This window comes from Falco cherrug, chromosome 6 (genome assembly GCF_023634085.1).
Source record: "Falco cherrug isolate bFalChe1 chromosome 6, bFalChe1.pri, whole genome shotgun sequence".
Classification (NCBI taxonomy): Eukaryota; Metazoa; Chordata; class Aves; order Falconiformes; family Falconidae; genus Falco; species Falco cherrug.
Window position 1 is genome coordinate 39467143 of NC_073702.1, and position 17891 is coordinate 39485033.

General features: G+C 41.3%; 1 long non-coding RNA gene across 1 annotated transcript in view; it reads left to right on the forward strand.

Annotated features, from left to right (window-relative positions):
* The window catches only part of LOC114016881 (uncharacterized), a 188842-nt gene that overhangs the window by 108474 nt on the left and 62477 nt on the right, over nucleotides 1–17891 (forward strand). The gene's annotated exons all lie outside the window — the stretch shown is intronic.

The following is a 17891-nucleotide window of genomic DNA, read 5'->3' on the forward strand; positions in this document are numbered from 1 at the left end:
CGTCATTTGTTTAATGTAATGAGCACAGGATTTTTTTTTTCCCCAATATGAAGTTCTTAATTGTAACATCGTGAAAAAATAATCAGCCAAGTAAAATGACTGCAGATGACTGTTGACCTGAACTATAGGAAGAAAGCAAAGATTGCTTTTCTAAGACAGCGTCTAAAAAAATTGAGAGAAAAGCCTTTTGGTGGACAAGCAAGGTAGTTCTTATGTGCTGAGAATGGGAATGTGATGCACTGATTTGTAAGGCTGATGGTAGAAGACAGGTTTGCCAAGCCTTTAGGATTTAGATAGGTACATCAGGTTTTGCATAGCAGGCTTAAAATTGTATAAAGTCACTACAAAGACTGGGGTATGGAAATAATAACTGTGTAGCTTTTAATACTTGAAGTCATTTAAAATTTTATAATAAATGGAACTTCTGAATAGTGGTATATGTAAATACAGATCATTAATTTTAAGTGAAATTGTGGAATTGGGAAGACTAATTTTCCCCAGAGTTAACTAAAAACCATATTTCTTTCCAGTATGCTCCTTAAAGTTCAGCTTAGAGAAAACCTTACTAAGTTAGCCGTGTTCTTTCATAATGGCTGCAGAAATTGTTTTTTGCCTGTTACATGTTTACGCATGTAGTGTTTTACAAGTAAGTATGAAGGCATTTCTCTTTTCACGAGAAGTGAAAAGTCCAAGGTCGTGACCCTGTGGAGATACTTGTGTGTGATTCACAGAATCATCCAGGGCATAAGGCCACAAAGGACATGATGCCCTGTGGGATTTGTTTTGTAATACAGGTGGCTTCACGTTACCCATCTTAACTGTCTTGTACTGTTTCTTTGGCCAAGCAGATCTTCCAGAGAAGCGCTCAAATGTGATTCAAGGATCTCGAGGGGTGGAGAGTCTGCCGCTTCTCTAGGTAGCTCGTTCCAGTAATTAATCATCTCCTCTGTTGAGCGTTTGCACCCTATTTTCAAATTGCACCTGGCTTTGGCTTTCAGGCACAGGCCTAGTTCTCTGCTGCCCGAGCTATCCCGCTTTAGCTCGGAGCATTATGAAACATCTCAGTGATCCTGGTGAAACATCTCCTGCTCTTGAATATGCATGAAACTCTTGTTTATGCCTGTGCATGCTTTGGGATAGAGCAATTGTTGCTGTCCTTCAAAGCAGGAACTAAAATTGCATGTTACTTACAGTAGGATAGGAGAAGGGCCCACATTTTTTTCTGTTTCCTACCTGCCTTATATTTGTGCAAAGACCAGCTGTGACCTAGCTTTGTATGATTTTATTATGGAAAAAAACCCACCCCACTTTATTAGGCTTTTCTTTAATCTGTGATAATTAAAAGCAGCATTTGCCTTTTATTTCTAGAAAGATGGTTGAGGGGAAACAATTTTTCTGCTTTTACTGTGAAGTGCTTCTTACATACGCTTGGTGTAATATGAAACTGACCCAAATGTGTCTTAATAGTATAGCTTGTGTATGCTACAAAACCAGTACGGTATGCCCTTACCTGACCCGTACTGCATGTATAATTTCTTGCAGATCTAAGATTCACTCTTTGTTTGCTTTCCCGATGCACACGAAGACTTTATACTTTATATTTGCATCATGCTGTTTGTTGTTGACTGAAGTCCTGTATTTTTAAAATACTTTAGGTGTCAGGAAGGCATTTCCTATATCAGCTGGTTTGCTTCCACACATCCTGCATCAAAATATTATTTAAAATTAAAGTGTGAGGGGCTTTTGACTCTTGAATTACGCCAATTTTAATTTTGTTTTTAAAAGTTATCTTGTAGACCAATAATTTATTTTCAAGTTGAGCATATTAATCTGTCTCAGACAGTCATACCTGATCTGTGTTGAAGGGAGGCACAGGTGCACCTACATCAGACAACATGAGGTGTGCACTCCACACACACTTCTGCTAGCAGTAGCACAAATTTGCTTAAACCTGCTGGGAAATCAGCTCTTGTCTAAACTTTCCTTGTAAGAGAGGGGAAAAAATGTGTTTTCTTGCTAACACCTAATGGCACATATGGTTCATAATGTACAGCTCAAGTAAAACAGACTTTCTGAATGCTGGATAAGTCACCTGTGACACTTCACTGTTGTGTTAAGGTATTACTGAATTTATATAATTGTGTGCATAATTAGTTTCCTTTAAGAAAACCTGATCATGAGATATATTGCTTAACATTTGTGCTATTTTTGCCTGGATTGGAATTTTTTAATGGTTCTCAGTTATACCTGAGTCATGACACTGCAGGTGACTAGCAGCAGTATAGGTAGTCATGAAGCAGAGCTTTGTAGGGCAGCTGCTTGCACCCACTGTTTTCAGTAGCCTAGCAGTAGTTGTACCTCATGGAGCCTATGCTCCCTATATAAAAAAATTGCCTCGGTGTGTCTCCCAAGCCAAGGTATTCCTGAACCCAGTCTCAGGCAGTGCCAAGTGAAGGAGGTCAGAAGAATGCCATTCAGCAGGAGAAGTTGCCTATAGGAGTCTTTGGGGATGCAAGCCCCTAGAAGTAGCATGGTTGTCTCCTATGACAACTTGTTTCCTCTTCAGCTTCTGGCCTTGTTATTTGGAGGAGCCAGAACAGATGTGTGGTGAAGTGGAGCTTCTTGCTGTCCTAACCCAAGAGCATATCTTTTAGTAGTCCCATGCTGGTTTAATTTCTCCTGCAGCAACCTGCCAAGGATGGGGAACAACAGTGAGTCCCTTTTAACTCCATTGTGCATCCCACTACACTTTGCATGTACTAGGAATTAAGGGTTAGTTCTTGTTACGTACTTTAAATAGTGATTATGAAGGGTGTGTAGGAAATAGGATTCCCCTTCAAGAGAAAGGATTAGGTCATAAATCTTGATGTTCATAACTCACATGAAGCTGTAATGCTGCACCTCACATACACTGTGCCAATGTGGGAGCATAAAGTATTGTCAAATCTCTGATCAGCCTGTGGACTGATCGGACAGGAACAGGGAGCTCAGAATTCCTTCTGTTGATGTCTGACTTGCACACTGTTGTACAAGTCATCCAAGTTTATGTTTACCGAAGTGTTTGCACTAATTTGCCATACCTAATGTTTAAGAACATGGTGCTCAGGGGAGCTGGCAAGCTGAATTTTTCAGGTAGGTAGGCAAATTTTGTTCTAAGATGTGGACCATAAACTGGGACCCCAAATCTGAGGTATGCAGAACAACTATTATTAAAAAACTACATTCATAGAATGTTCTGGTATCTAAAACCCAGTACAAGGTTTGAGTCCCTTTGTGCTATGAACGGTACAGAACTAATCCAAATGGCCTGATAGCCTTCTATGATGGAATGACTGGCTGGGTAGGTGAGGGGAAAGCAGTGGATGTTTTCTACCTTCACCTCTCCAAGGCTTTTGACACTGCCTTCCATAACATCCTCATAGGTGAGCTCAGGAGGTGGGGGAGATGAGTGGGCAGTGAGGTGGACTGAGAGCTGGCTGAATGGCAGAGCTCAGAGGGTTGTGATCAACGGCACAGAGCTTGGCTGGAGGCCTGTAGCTAGTGGTGTTCCCCAGGGGTCACTACCGGGTCCAGTCCTGTTCAGCTTACTGATCAATGACCTGGATGAGGGGACAAGGTGCACTCTCAGCCAGTTTGCTGATGATACAAAGCCAGCAGGAGTGGCTGACACACCAGGAGGCTGCGCTGCCATTCAGTGAGACCTGGCCAGGCTGGAGAGTTGGGCAGAGAGGAACCTAATGGAGTTCAGGAAAGGCAAGTGTAGGGTCCTGCAGCTGGGGAGGAACAAGCCCACGCACCAGTACAGGCTGGGGGATGACTTGCTGGAAGGCAGCTCTGTGAAGAAGGACCCAGGAGTTCTGGTGGGTGACAAGCTGCCCATGAGCCAGCAGTGTGCCCTGGTGGCCAAGAAGGCCAATGGGATCCTGGGGTGCATCAGGAGGAGCGTGGCCATCAGGTCAAGGGAGGTGATCGTCCCCCTCTACTCTGCCCTGGTGAGGCCCCATCTGGAGTGCTGGGTCCAGTTCTGGGCTGCCCAGGTCAAGGGAGAGAGACAGAGAACTACTGGAGGGGGTCCAGTGGAGGGCTGTGAAGATGATCAAGGGACTGCAGCATCGCCCTTATGAGGAAAGGCTGAGAGAGTTGGGCCTATTCAGCCTGGACGAGAGGAGACTGAGAGGGGATCTTACCAACGTCTACAAATATCTTAAGGGTGAGTGTCAAGAGGATGGGGCCAGGCTCTTTCCAGTAGCTCCCAGCGACAGGACAAGGGGCAACAGGCACGAACTGAAACACAAGAAGTTCCATCTGAATGTGGGGAAGAACGTTTTTACCTTGAGGGTGACAGAGCGCTGGAACAGGCTGCCCAGAGAGGCTGTGGAGTCTCCTTCTCTGGAGACATTCAAAAACCCACCTGGACACAACTCTGTGCAACCTGCTCTAGGAGAACCTGCTTTAGCAGGGGGTTGGACTGGATGATCTCCAGAGGTCCCTTCCAACCCTGGCCATTCTGTGAAAAGGTATGAGTTCTCTGTAAAACGTCAGTTTCTATTTCAGAGTGTACAGAGGCGCTTAGTAGCAATTTGCTCTTGACTCTTGTGATGGTGGCCTGTGTTTAAAGAGAGGTGTTATTAATCAGTCATTTGTAACAAAATCTTGGATGTAGGCTGTGCTGCCTTAAAACTTCTCCAGCAAGGGTAGGCATGTTTAAGACAACTCACTGAGAAAACTGCAGAAAGTCTTAAATAAATTACTTACAAAAGACAAAGAGCTGCATGTAAAATGAAATGAGACAGCTTGTCAATGTATTTAATGCACTACTTACAGTTGGCATTTCAGATTATTTGGAACACTGAGAAGTATGGGACACGTCAAGGTAGTTTGTGTGTGAAATTAATATTTTAATAAATATTTTTGTTCTTTTTGAAGGACAGTCTTATGGGCTTGCCTATTCTTTTTTTTTTATTTATTTATTTAAAACTTCTCTACCTTGTCCCCTAGTCATTGGCAGCTGAAAGCGAGTAATGATCAAATGTCCTCTGTTTTCAGTACCAAGTGATTAGTATCCAAATGAACACATCAGAGCAATGTATTCTGTCTGTAATAGTCTCCTGGCTTGCATTTTAGAAGCATTTTCTTTTATAAAGAAAAGTTGAGTACCCTGCCTGTGTATCCGTGGTAGGGCTTGGAAGTGCCTAAGAAGGGTGGAGTTGAATTTACAGTCAGCTGCACAGTGTGGGAAAACGGAGTCCTGGAGCTGGAACCCAAATGTTGTTGCTTCTGTGCAATTTACCGAGAGGAATGTTGCTTCTGCTTTCTGAAGGCATTTCTCCTCCTAAAAGTCATTCAGGATTTTAACAGTTAGTGCATCACAGGATATATAGTCAGTGATGCAGGTACTCACTTAAAATAAAAAATGTCATCTTTCAGTAGGGCTTCTGTTTTAATCTGCGAGCTTCAGGCAAAAGCCTTGTATACCTTTCCTTGGGGTTTCCTTTCAGTATCACGCTCTTGCCTGTTGTTAGCTGAAACATCATTTAAGCTGCTCTAACTATGAGGTGGTATGAGAGTTAAGCTCCACCATAAACCAGCATGTAACAGTAACAGCATGTCCCAACCCAAAGCAAAAGCAGGTGATGGCCACCTAGTTTCTTGCTGGAGAGATGGTCATGGCTGGGTGTGCAGCTGAGACGTGGGGCAGGAGGAGGAGCAAGAGAACTGCAGAAACTGGATGAAGATTCTAAACTTGGGTCTCCTAATTACACATGTGGATGAAATGGCTATGAAAAGGTGGTGTGGACCCCTCCCAGTGCAGGAAGAAACTGTGTCCTTTTTGCCTTTCATTCCTCAGTTCCATGGAAAGCTGAACTTGGACGTTATTGGAATTGTATTGGGATTTCATCCTAGTGGCCTGTTTCCTATCAGTCCTTCCCTCAAAGGATGCAAGCTGCAGCACCTCAGAGAGCCTAATGGGACTGTATGCACAGACTACTAATGGTCTGACTGATAAGTGACTACTAATGAGATGACTTGTCCTTGTCTGGGCCACCATCCTCCTGTCATTTTGACATTAATAGGTATGAGATGGCACCTCTGCAGATCAGGATACCTATGATACTTGACAACCGGTGAAGCTGTTTTTGAAAGGAGTTCTCTCTGATGAAGAACAGGGTGGGTGGAGATCCCTTGTTTAGCAAACCCAGGCTTTACAGAAAGTAGTATTTTCTGCCCATGGGGAAATTACTCCTCCAGCCTTGCTAGATAACACTGTCTGTTAGAGAAATAGTTTCTGAAAACAGGAAGCTTAAACTGGAGGCTGAAGTAAGAGGGAGATCCATACTAAAGAAAACAAATGAAGGAGGTGTTCTTCTTTGGGATACAGGCCAGAATTTCATATGGATTGTCTGAGGCGTGCCAGGACACTGTCTTGGGAGTGATTACATATTTCAGAGAACGTGTTCCTGCTCTTGCGTTCACAGTGGCACACAGTAATTATACTGCCCACTTGTTTTGCCTTGCTGGAACTGAGATGAGGAGAATCTAGTAAAATTATTTTTTCTTCGGAGGCAACTGAACCACACAGTTTGGATACATGGCTGTAAATGAGTTTTGCCTGAATTTGAGGAGATTAGCAATAGTATTGAATCATTTCAGCCCAATCTTTGATGTTGCTATTGTTATTCCAATTATTATTATTTAAGATAAAAAGGGAAGGAGCAAGAGACCTGCTGTGACAGTTTATCTTACAATAACTTCATTGTAAAGACAATTGCAGTTTTCCTACTGCTGCTTATTTACCAGACCAGTATCTCACACAGTGTGAGCTCACGTCTCTCCTGTTCTGTAGGCATCATTGTAGGAGCTGTCTTGTCTGTTGTTGCTAGCCATTTGATCCAGAATTTGAATGGTTTATATAGCACCGTAAGCTACATGAATGCTTTGAAACCTAAGTATCCAGGTCAAACCTGCTTACTTGAGAAACTGAGGGCTGAACTCCCTTTCCAATATACAAAGACATTATGTATTTGCAGGGGGAAAAAAGCCTTTCAAAAGAAAATTGTCTTTCAATCCTGCAATTAACAATTGCCTAGGCAAAGAACACCCTTCCTTGGTAAAAAATGACTCACCACAGGTAATGAGTTCTGCCCTGCTTTTCCCTATTCAGTGGTCGAGCACAGACTTTTCATACAAAGCTACGTTAGCTGCTCCCTTCATTGTTCAGAGCTCCATTTTAACCTAAGTGGGATTTTCATGCAAGTATTTGAGGAAGAAAGTGTTCCACCTTGAGACAGGGGTATTTCAGTTTGTGGCAATCACGTGTTCTCAGGTCAGGAGATATTTCCCTCTTCTTTCTCTTGAAAGAGTTGTAGACATTTTGGATGATGTAAATCTCAGAGCACCTGTGCTTTTCTCAGTATACTACTGAGTAGCAGTTAGTAGTGTGGAGAGGATATGGAAATGTGGACTTCAGGTTTGCTTTGTGCTGCTGAGCAGCTCAGCCTGACCAAATCCACTGAACTGAACTCTGTTTGATTGCTGGGCTGTAAACTATCAGTAGTAAGTATGGATTCTAGGAGCTAATATTAATTGAGAAGGGTAAGAAAAAAGTTCAGGTATGATTGTTTATTTTCCATTTATTCTTAAGATGATTCTGGTTAGTGGATCCCACATGGTCCCTTGTTGGGATCTGTGTCTTGTGGGTACTTATGTGAGGGTTTAGTTATGGTATTCACAGTCTTCCTCCAGTCAGTAAGCAGAGTTCACACATACAAAAATAACACACTGGCCTTCTTTCAAATTATAATGAGAACACAGAGAGGGCTTCTTTTGACAGTGATAAGGACACAGTCTTTGAAACAGATGTTGTTTCTAATCTGTTTTCTTAAATTTGTAGGTTGATAAGAAGAAGGAGGAGAATATGAAATTGTACCAGTACGACAGAAACTAAACCATAAGAATGGTTTTGTCAAAACTGGGAATAAGTCGCGTTTGAAAATAATGAAGCAGTTTTAAGGTTTGTGATTTTTAAGAAATGTGTATTGTGAAGAGGCTGAACAAGGAAGAACCTTCTGAAAACCAGTTACATTCAAGGCAGGCTTTCCATCCCATGGTAACCTAAGTTAGAGGTGCTTTACAAGAAGAGTTGAAAGAGGTTTGAGTGTGTCTCCACTGGATGTCAGTAAAAGTCAAGGAACAGAAAACAAAATTAGGTATTGCAAATACGTTGATCTGATTTATAGAAATTACAATTTCACATTATCCACAATCTTTCAGCAGGCAGCTGAATGACATTGTACCAGGTACTCAAGTTATGGGCGCTGAACACTTTGCCCTTGTCTTTTCAATGATAGACAAACCCTTTTCTTAGAAAAAGTCTCAAGCTTTTTTCAGACTGTAGCCAAAATTGAACCATAAAAGTCCTGCAACTGTGGTGTTCTTCGTCTTGAACAGTCACCATTTGTTTAAAGCTGAAATACAAGACTTCTTCCAAAGAAGCCAGAAGAAATAGCTAACTTGCTGTTTATTCTTGTACTTGTTTGTACTTCAGCAAGATTCTTTACTCAGAGATGCTAAGAAATTGCAACACTGGCTTTTCTGCAAAGACATAATCTGATATATCATAAACTACATAATTTAAACATCTACACTTTTGGTGCTATTCTTTCGCTCCAAAGAAGTGTTAGGAAGCACACTGCTCGTGCTTCTGGGGATCTGAGATGTTAATGTTTCAGTCTTTGAAAATCACTGATCCCAAGAACTTTGAACTGTGGGCCTTGTTGTCATTGATGGCAGTATTCATTTAATCTGGCAAAAGAGCAGATTGGGACCTGCAGAGCTTTAGTTTTGAAAAGCTGCCCGTTACGTGCCACATGCATTCGTGCTAAGTAATTTTATTTTAAAAAATAACTCCTGGTCTAAGTGTGTTAACAGTCTAAAGTTATTTTTCAGGAGAGCTCTAGGGTAGATGAGATGGATCTGGCACCAGATTTTGCACCAGCTATGTCTGTTGCAGTGTATGGGGTCTCCCACTGCTGTTCACATAAAGGCTTTAAAAAATGTCTGTGAAGATTGCTGCATTTGGGCAAAAGGAGCTCTCACCCAATGATGCTAGATTGTGGAGTGTTAATGATTTCCTAAAGCTCTCCCATCTGAAGAAAATGTGCTGCTGTTGCTTCTTGAGGCCTAGGGTTTACATTGATAGGAGCTCACTTAGCCTCTAGAGATTAATATTAGTTTTCTGAATTCTTGGCTGAATCTCTGGTAAAGTGGTGTGGGTGGCTGAATCAGTAGGTGCAGCAGTTCATAAATTAAGTGAAAGAACTTTTTGAAGGTCTTAAATTCAACTCTTGATGAGGATGACAAACTCCCAGAAGCTGATTAAATTGTCAGTGATTCATGTGATGACTTAAGGCTCTTTGTGTTTTACAGAAACTTTGCTAAGGAAAAGTAGTGTCATAAAACTGCCTTGCTTTCTTTTTTAATTTTTAGTTTGAAAAAGATTCAGAACTTTTAACAAACTCATCTCATTGGAGATTAGTCTAAAGTCCATTTTTAAGAAGGCTAATGTTACCACACTTTCTACCTGTCTTTCAGTTCCTCCACTTATCTGCAGATAATTTCTCTGTTGTTTTAACCCATTTTTCACATATGTTGTTGGATGGCTAGCAGGAATAGAGGTGATAATTTCCTGAAAAAAGAAAAAAAAAAAAAGAAAAAACCCCAATGGTTAGGTCTAGAAAGGAGAGTCAAAAGAATGCCTCTATTGCAAAGGAGGTTATAATACTGCACTTTGACTTCCCAGAAGTAGTAGACACGTGGTCAGCGGCCATGCACACAGGTAGCTCTAGACTGGTCAAAGCATGTGCTGTCACTTGGCTAGCCCACATGGAGTAGAGGGGGAAGCCCGTGGAGGAGGAAAGCCACGTGGCACACAGGAGAGAGTTGACGGAGTGTTAGGAGTTGTCGGACAGAAATCTGTAGGAAACATAGAATTAGTGCAGCATGTGTGAAACTGCTTCTTGGGGTCATAGGTTTGTAAAAAGATTGGGATAGGAGCTGCTGGAGGCCATCAGGTCCCTCTCTTTGAAGGGTTTGTCTTCAGTGCCTCCTGTGACAAATACCTGATGACCTCTGCAGGCAATCTACTCTGGTGTTTCACTAGCCTCAGCTTTGGAGGTTTTCCTAATGTCAAGACCAAATCTTGCTAAAATTTAAGCTTATATGCCCATTGGGAAAATGATGAATTCTCTTTCAAGTGTGTAGAAAGCTATCTTGCCTTCAGAAATAATCTGTATTTACTTCAGCAGGAATTGGATCAAGTCCTGACTTATTTACCAGAAACTCTTCAGAAATTATACAATATGAAAGTAATGGACAATAGCACCCATCATGCCATATAAAAAAGCATTCATTATTTATATCATAGCCCATGGGTTGTCACTTTACAACTTTCTTTTTGAATGAAAAGTTTTCTTTCTGACTTTCCCATAGAAAGGTGGTTTTTCTTCTGGAATTTTTGAGTAAAATCCTTTAATATTGTATAATTTGGCAAGAATGAAAATGTAATTTGCATAGAGAAGCTAAATCTTATGGCTGGTACTGGCAAGTGAATTAAAGAGCACATTAAACTATAAAAAATACAGTTAATATATTAAAATTATGTGTTAAACTGTGGTAGAGAGGAGGACTGGGTTAACTAATAATTTTTTTTCTAGTCCAAAATTCAAGTTTGAATACTTGTAATATATGGGGTATACCATATGGCCAACTTAAAATTGCTTCTGAGTTCACCTGGAAGATGGAATTTCAGAAGGAGATTTTGGACAGTTCATGCTGCTTCAGCATTTTTTTCCATGTAATGACAGTAATGCAGTCTATAAACAAGTAATTGTATTTTTGCTAGCACGTTTTGCAGCAGTACACCCCACTCTCCATATGAGCCGCGTGTGCTCCCCTGCTACAGAGCGAAATGTGAAGTCCTGTGCAGAAAACTCTCCATAATGCTTTCCTCAAGGCTTGCTTTTTTATCCAGAGCACAGGCTGAAAACCAGAATAAATCAATACTTAACTACTGGGTACTAACCACAAGGCCTTTTTAACACAGACTAGCTTTGTGAATCATGTGTCAGCTGGTTCAGTCCTGGAGTTTTCACTTGATTTCTGTGTTCCCAAACACATTAGCTGTGTGAACTAGCAAAGTGATTTGTGGACGTGGTCTTTGCAGCATCCCTGTGATATCATTTTGGCTGTGTATGAAGAGGTATTGACAGCATCATAGAAGACTGTGGTTAATGGATGTTGGACACAGAGATCTGATAACCATGCCTGTAATTGGCACTTCTATTATTTGCTTTCCTGTTGCTGATGTTGATACAGTGCCAAAGGGCTTCATTAGAAGTAGGAGTGCAAAACAAGTAAAGGGAGAATCCTGACTGTGAAGGGCTTTAACTTAGATGCAAACAGTAGGAAGATGCAAGAAGCAAAATGAGGTTTGATATGGGAGAATGAATCATGAAGCATGCTGTGGTTTTTGAAAGCTGTATATATTTCTTTATGGTTTTAGTGTACCCAGTCCTAGTTGACATGCATGACTGTACAGTCTGGAATGTGTTAAACATTTTTGAAGGTATTTAGAAAAGGGTGAGTTGAGTGTAGTTGTCAGTGCGGTGTTACCTGTCTTGATGAGTTATTGCATAATCTTGCTGTGGTTCAGTCTGTTGTAGCAGGGGATTGGTGGTTTTAAATAGAATACAAAAATGTTTTCATGCTTGCACTTGACCACTTTAAATGTTTATTGTGTATATCAAGTTTTCAAGTATAATCAAAGCATTACAAGATACTTCAATGGAGATTCCTGGCACAAACAGTTATTAGACTTACTGAATCTTCTAGTTAGATTGCTATAACCCAAACTCTCCATCTCTTAATTAAAAAAAACTCTGAATCTTGAAATTGCTGATTATGATAACTAATGCTTGGTTGCTGATCATTTGTTGGACCTGCTGCCTTCTTAAGAGGCAAGTGTTCTCTGTGGTCTCCATTTGTTTTGAAGTAATGTGATTCAGAGAGGGCTAAAGGCAGGTGCAGTTCTTATTTTCTCCGATGGAAATGTCATGCTCCTGACACTGAATGTGATTTTTTTCTGACAATGGCTGCATTCTGGCAGCACCTTGCAGGTGTGTCAGGGACTTCGGTGTTATGTACGCTGTATGCATGTAGCAAAAAAGATGGTCCGTGTTCCTCTTAGGATTTAAGTTTTAAGGAACTTGAAAAACACAATTCTCTTGACTAGCTATGAAAGCGGTGATTTTTCTCCCCACCATCACCGCTATAAACCCTAAAAGCATGTCAGCAGTGTAATCTTTGAATTCAATAGGAAGAGCATATAATAGAGATATTATTGTGAAGGATGAATACCCTGGTAATTGATTTGAGATGGTATTCATATCTGGAGAGTCTTTTGTTTGGATGCTGTTTTGGAATGCTGAGATTTTGAACTTATAATGGAAATAAGATGGATAAAGTATGAGCTATGATGGTCAGAGAATGAAGGGCATCATTATGAAAAAAGGAGGAAGAAAGGAGACTTTTGAGGCTTTTGTTTGTTGTGGGAACCTTAATGAGAGAACATGGTTAACAGATGCAAGGCCTCAGAGTCTACGGTCGCAGGCACCAGTACAAAGCCCTGCAATAAATAATTCTTGCTGAGAGAGCAGAGAAGTAGGAACTTGGAAAGCTTAGAAGATGGGCAGTACTGGCAGGCATTTGCTGTGTACATCAGCAGCAATAGGGAAGGTGGAAAAGAAGCTGCTGCATAAAGGGAGCGAGTTCATTGCAGAAGGAAACTGATTTTTTTTCTGTTTTTCTTTTGCTTTAGGGTGTGGGAATTTCACAACATAGAGTTTTCAGGAACTAAGAGCAACTGCTTTCAGTCCGCACCCAAAATAAGTGAAGAATAGCAATGAAATGGGTGACTCAGAGAGATGACTGACTCTAAATCCAGCAGCTGATTGGATGGAATGCTTTCTTGAGTCCTAGACATCTGTATCAGACTTCTGAGCCTGTTTTGGTGCTTGCTCTTCCAAATATCTGGTAGCTGAATATTTTCCAATCCATATTTGGAAATAGTTGATTCATTCATAAGGATAATATTCGTGCTGTTCAGGAAATGCAGTAGTTTGCTCACACAGATCTAATTCAAATGATGGTGTAAAACTAGTCATTATTTTAATTTCTAAAATAGTATCGAATCATTTTCTGAGAACTCTATATGAAAGCACAGGTGATATGAGCTACCTGTGGATAACTCAGGTGAAGCAGAGGAAATGCTCTTCTTTTAAAATGTTATACTTAGTTAGCTATTCCTTGTCTTGAAATTTAAAAAATTGCTAAGTGGTATTTCCTTTTAAAAATAAGATGGGGTCTTACACATCACGTGAGTTGGAATTCTTCCCAGCCAAAACTCTGAACAAGAATCTGCTCTTTGCTTACTTTACAGACTTGATGATTCTTGTGGGGTTAAGAAGGACTCTGTGTGTGCAGGAGGAATCAGGGTATACTTCAGCAGTGCTGTCAAAGGAATATGAATGAAAGCTTTGAGTGATTGGAACGGGAATATTATGTGTGATCTTGCAACTTTCTGATGTAATTTGTGTTGGGCTTCAGGTCACAGCTATGGAGTAGGCTTGAAGAAAACCAGACCATTGCTTTTCGGGGTACTGCAGACACTTTTGACTTAGGTATTTTCACATCTGTGCAGCTTGGGTGGAGGTTTCTCTGCCAGGTGTTGATGAAATCCTGCAACCATCTGCCTGCAAATCCTGTATTTTTTAAAAAATATTAAACTCACTTTTGTTTCTTAACTCTTTTTTAAAGAAGTTAATCATGACCTTTTCCTGGGATTAAAAGAAAACAACAAAACAGCCTCTAAAATAAAAAAATAATAATAAAGTAAGGTCAGAAAAGCTGGAGAGGGAGAGACTTTCCAAAGCACAAATGATAGTGGGGGACCCAGTTCCCTTCCAGGGTCGCTAAGGAAGCTTATGGCAGAGCTGAGAAGAGAATACAGGTGTCTCTGCCACAGCCACGGGTATGTCCTCCCTTTGTTAGTTTGAGATTTTTGGGTTGTGTCTTCCCTTCCTGTTGCATTTTTGTTGTGTTCCTCCCAAAAAATTCATGGGTTCTTCATGCCACAAAAATAGTTAAGAAAAACAGCTTCGAATTTTGTTTTCTTGATGACCTTTTAAAAAGTTTATAAACAATAAGAATTGAGCTTGTTGCCATAATAATCAACTATCAAATCAATAAAGTTAAGCTGGTTGCTAAGGGAAGGCCACGTATAGTCATGATGTAACTGACTGCAGCAGCCTGTCTGGTAACAAGAGAGGCATGGGGGGGTGGTGGTGGGGGGTTCTTCTGCAAGGAGGGCTGTTTAAATCTGAATTCAGCTTAGCATTGTTGTTTTAAAGTACCTTTCTTTGTTATGGCAACAGAAGGGAACTATTGCACGTCTTTTAAAATATCTAATCTTGCTTCCCTCATTGAACTTGTTCTTGATGAACAGGATTAAATATCGTTGTAGGAATTTTGCTTTAGTGAATGTGCTAGAAGTATGTGAAGATGTGTGTAGCTGCAGAAACAGAGAGTAGCAAACTACTTGTAATACAGACTGAATTAGCCTCTGCCCTTTTTCCTTTCAAAGTTCACCATTTCAAAGTAATCGCCCCAAATACAACAGCTGTGATGTTGCGAGAGGTGAGTCCTCATCCTTCACTGCTTTGGAGGCTTACCTTAACATATAAAAATTTTCCATGGTTGTAAAGCTTTAGATGTGCAGCTGCTTTACTGCCACACTTCATGATGGCTGAAGCCACGATGACTTCCCCTCAGCCCTTCCAGCCGCAGCAGATCTTTTGACCTTTTGGAGCTGCTGGCAGTTGATCTGGCTGAGAGGGACTAGATAACTGGCCTTGCTAGCTGCATGGTGGCATGACGATGGCCAGAGAATCAGTTTTGGGTGCCTGTGCTTTCCTTGTCTTCGTGGTGGGCTTCTTGGCTGCAGCTGGGCCATCAGGCCATTGTGTGTTGAACAATAGCTGAACAAAATGGGATTTAAAGGAACACAATATGGATTGTCAGCCCAAGGTTACTGCACAATCAGAGTGAATAGTTAACTCATAATGTAAATATTTTTACTTCAGGTGTTCATAAAAGTAATATAGAGAACAGGATATCTCAGAGGTGTTTAATGAGATAATTAGCAATGATTGCCTTGAAGGGCTCCAGATCAGATCTCTCTTAAGGTAGCAGCTCCTGCAAACCATGACTATTGAGCAGAGGAAATAAATTATTTAGTTATTTCTGGCTCTCATCGCAAAATAACAATCACAGAAAAGTGCTAGCTACCATTCTTAGAGAGACCAACAATTATATTGCCATAGAGATTTATCCTCCTGAGCTGCTGTTTCCCTGCGTCAGAGTCAACGCTCTTTGGCTGGGCTGCCTGTGCTGCCAGTGCTTGTATCTACCTTCCCTTTGCTAAGAGCTTTGACTCCAGAAAGGTTGATGTGCCAATCTGGAGGTCAAACCAAACCTGGAGAACAAATATCACTTGCAGTTTGTTCCATTCATGGTAACAGATGGGTATTAGCACTACAGTCTTCATCATGCTTAGTCCCAGCCTGAGAAACATACAGGTAGGCAAAGAGAAACACAGTCTATGTCATGGACAGATGATGTACAGAAAAGAGATTTGTGTAAAAGAGGGTTATGAAATTACTTGCATAAGTAAGGCTTAATTAGTAGTTGTCTTTTTTTTTTTTTTTTTTACTCTTGGGATTTTAATTTTTTTCATTAGGTTGGTGTGAGTCACTGCTGGTGAGGTTGCAGGAAGGGGTGTGTTTTGAAGAAGGGAATGTAAAGGACAAGAGATAAGCTGCATGCTTTCCAGGTTCAGGGAGTATATTTTGGAAGGTTTTGGCTCTAGAAATTACAGACTGTAAATACAGTTATAATATTTTGAGAATACAAACCAATGGAGCTTTCCTCTTTTGTGTCTGCTATCAATTAGCAGTCCTCAAATAAATTACTTTTAAAGGTTTCATGCAGATTTATTATTTCACTTGTACTGTGGTTTGGCTTTAATTTTTAATTTTCTTCAGGGCACTTTGTCAGTATGTTGCCTGTAGAAGAACTTGCTATGGGCTGGATGACAGCATGGGGCACAGCTGGAAAAGGCATGCTTTGCTAGCTATTTCATTGCCTTAAATATGCTCTGCAGGTATTTTCCTGCACCTTTTGGGTGGCTTCTCCATCCTCTTCACAGGTGCCTAGAGAGCTGGCCATGCTGATGTGTTGGGGCAGAAGGGAGACTCCTCCTCCTCTCCATATTTTCCTTAATGGTCCCTGAGCAGGAGCCATGGCTTCTAGTGCATGTGCTACACTCATGACCTGGCATCTGAGTAGCTTTGCTTCGTCCATATGTGTGTATGTAGGGCTTGTTCCTGCCACCTGCTCGTTGCCCTATTGATGATAACAATCTAGCCTTTAGAGTGTTTTCCACTTGTCAAAATCACCCATAACCAACCATTGTTTACATTAATGCTGACCTTGTAGCTTGTGATGAACCCAAGACCTAAGCAAACAGAAAGTGAATAGCCACAGTTGAAGAGTATCTTATCAGATACATGAAAGAATAATAAACAAGAGGAAGTGAATGGAAGAATGCCTTTCAGTGAGACCGTATTAAAATAGAGCTTCGTGGCCTGGCTTCTGTGATGATAGATGGGTCCAGGGGTAGATTACACTGAAGCAACACTGTTGTACTTTCTTTGAGGTGGCCATAGTAGTCCCCTCTGTTGCCTGGCCTATACTGACACAAGAATGTCCACATCGTCATCCTAGAGTTATTGCCTAGCATCACTGCAGGGCCTACTTTCGGTGCTATAGTTGCACTTTTACTACAAGATGTTTGTTAAATACAGTAATATACCTCAACATACAGTGTATTAGCTGAGAATTTCTGGGCTTTGCAGTGCTTGGGTTGGGGATAATTTAGAATCTCCCTGTAATTTCAAGGAGGGCGCCTAAAGAAAACAAGTCTTTCAGAGTCAGATTGTCTCTCATCATATAAGTCCCCTATTGCTCTTCAGTCCAGGAGCCACGTTCGAGCAATTTGGCAGCAAGATCTTCCTGAAGGTCCTGCAGGACTTGGAAGCAGGTAGCGATCCCATAATACCCAGTCGTGAGGGATGCAGGGGGTGTTCAGCCCTTAATTCTGATGGGACTTCCCTGCCAGGCAGAGCTGGCCAAAAATGTGTTTGGGAACCAGTTGTGCATTTGGCTCTGAACCTGTCATGACATGTACTGCCTCATGTTGGGCCAGAGACAGGTTAGAGACATGCCAGAGGGTGTGTGTGTGAGGATGTGTAGGGGATAGGAGCGGACATAGGGTGCCAGTGTACAAGGTCATGGCTGAGACAGAGAGCTGGAAATAACTGTGGACATAGCTTGGGGGTATAGAAGAGCACTGCAGGAGTGAGGCTTGCTGAGGTGAATGGTAGGGACGTAGCCTGCACATTCCTAAATATGGTATTTGTGCTTACTGCAGAGTGATCTAAAGTTGTGGTGTGGGTTTTTTGTTTACTTTTTAAAAATACATATGTTCCTTGCAGATCGGCATATGCCATATACATATCAATAACTCCTCCATTCTGCTCTACTTTTTTTGTCTTGAAGTATCAGGTGACAGCCAAGTTGTGTAGTGACTAGTGAATCTCTGCGTGTTACAGGTGCTGTAGCTGAACGTGGAAGCAGAGAGATGGCTGGAGGAAGAGCCCTGGGGCAAAACAGCCTTTCTACCTACAAGCACGCTCTCTTCTTTTAGGGTCCTGGAC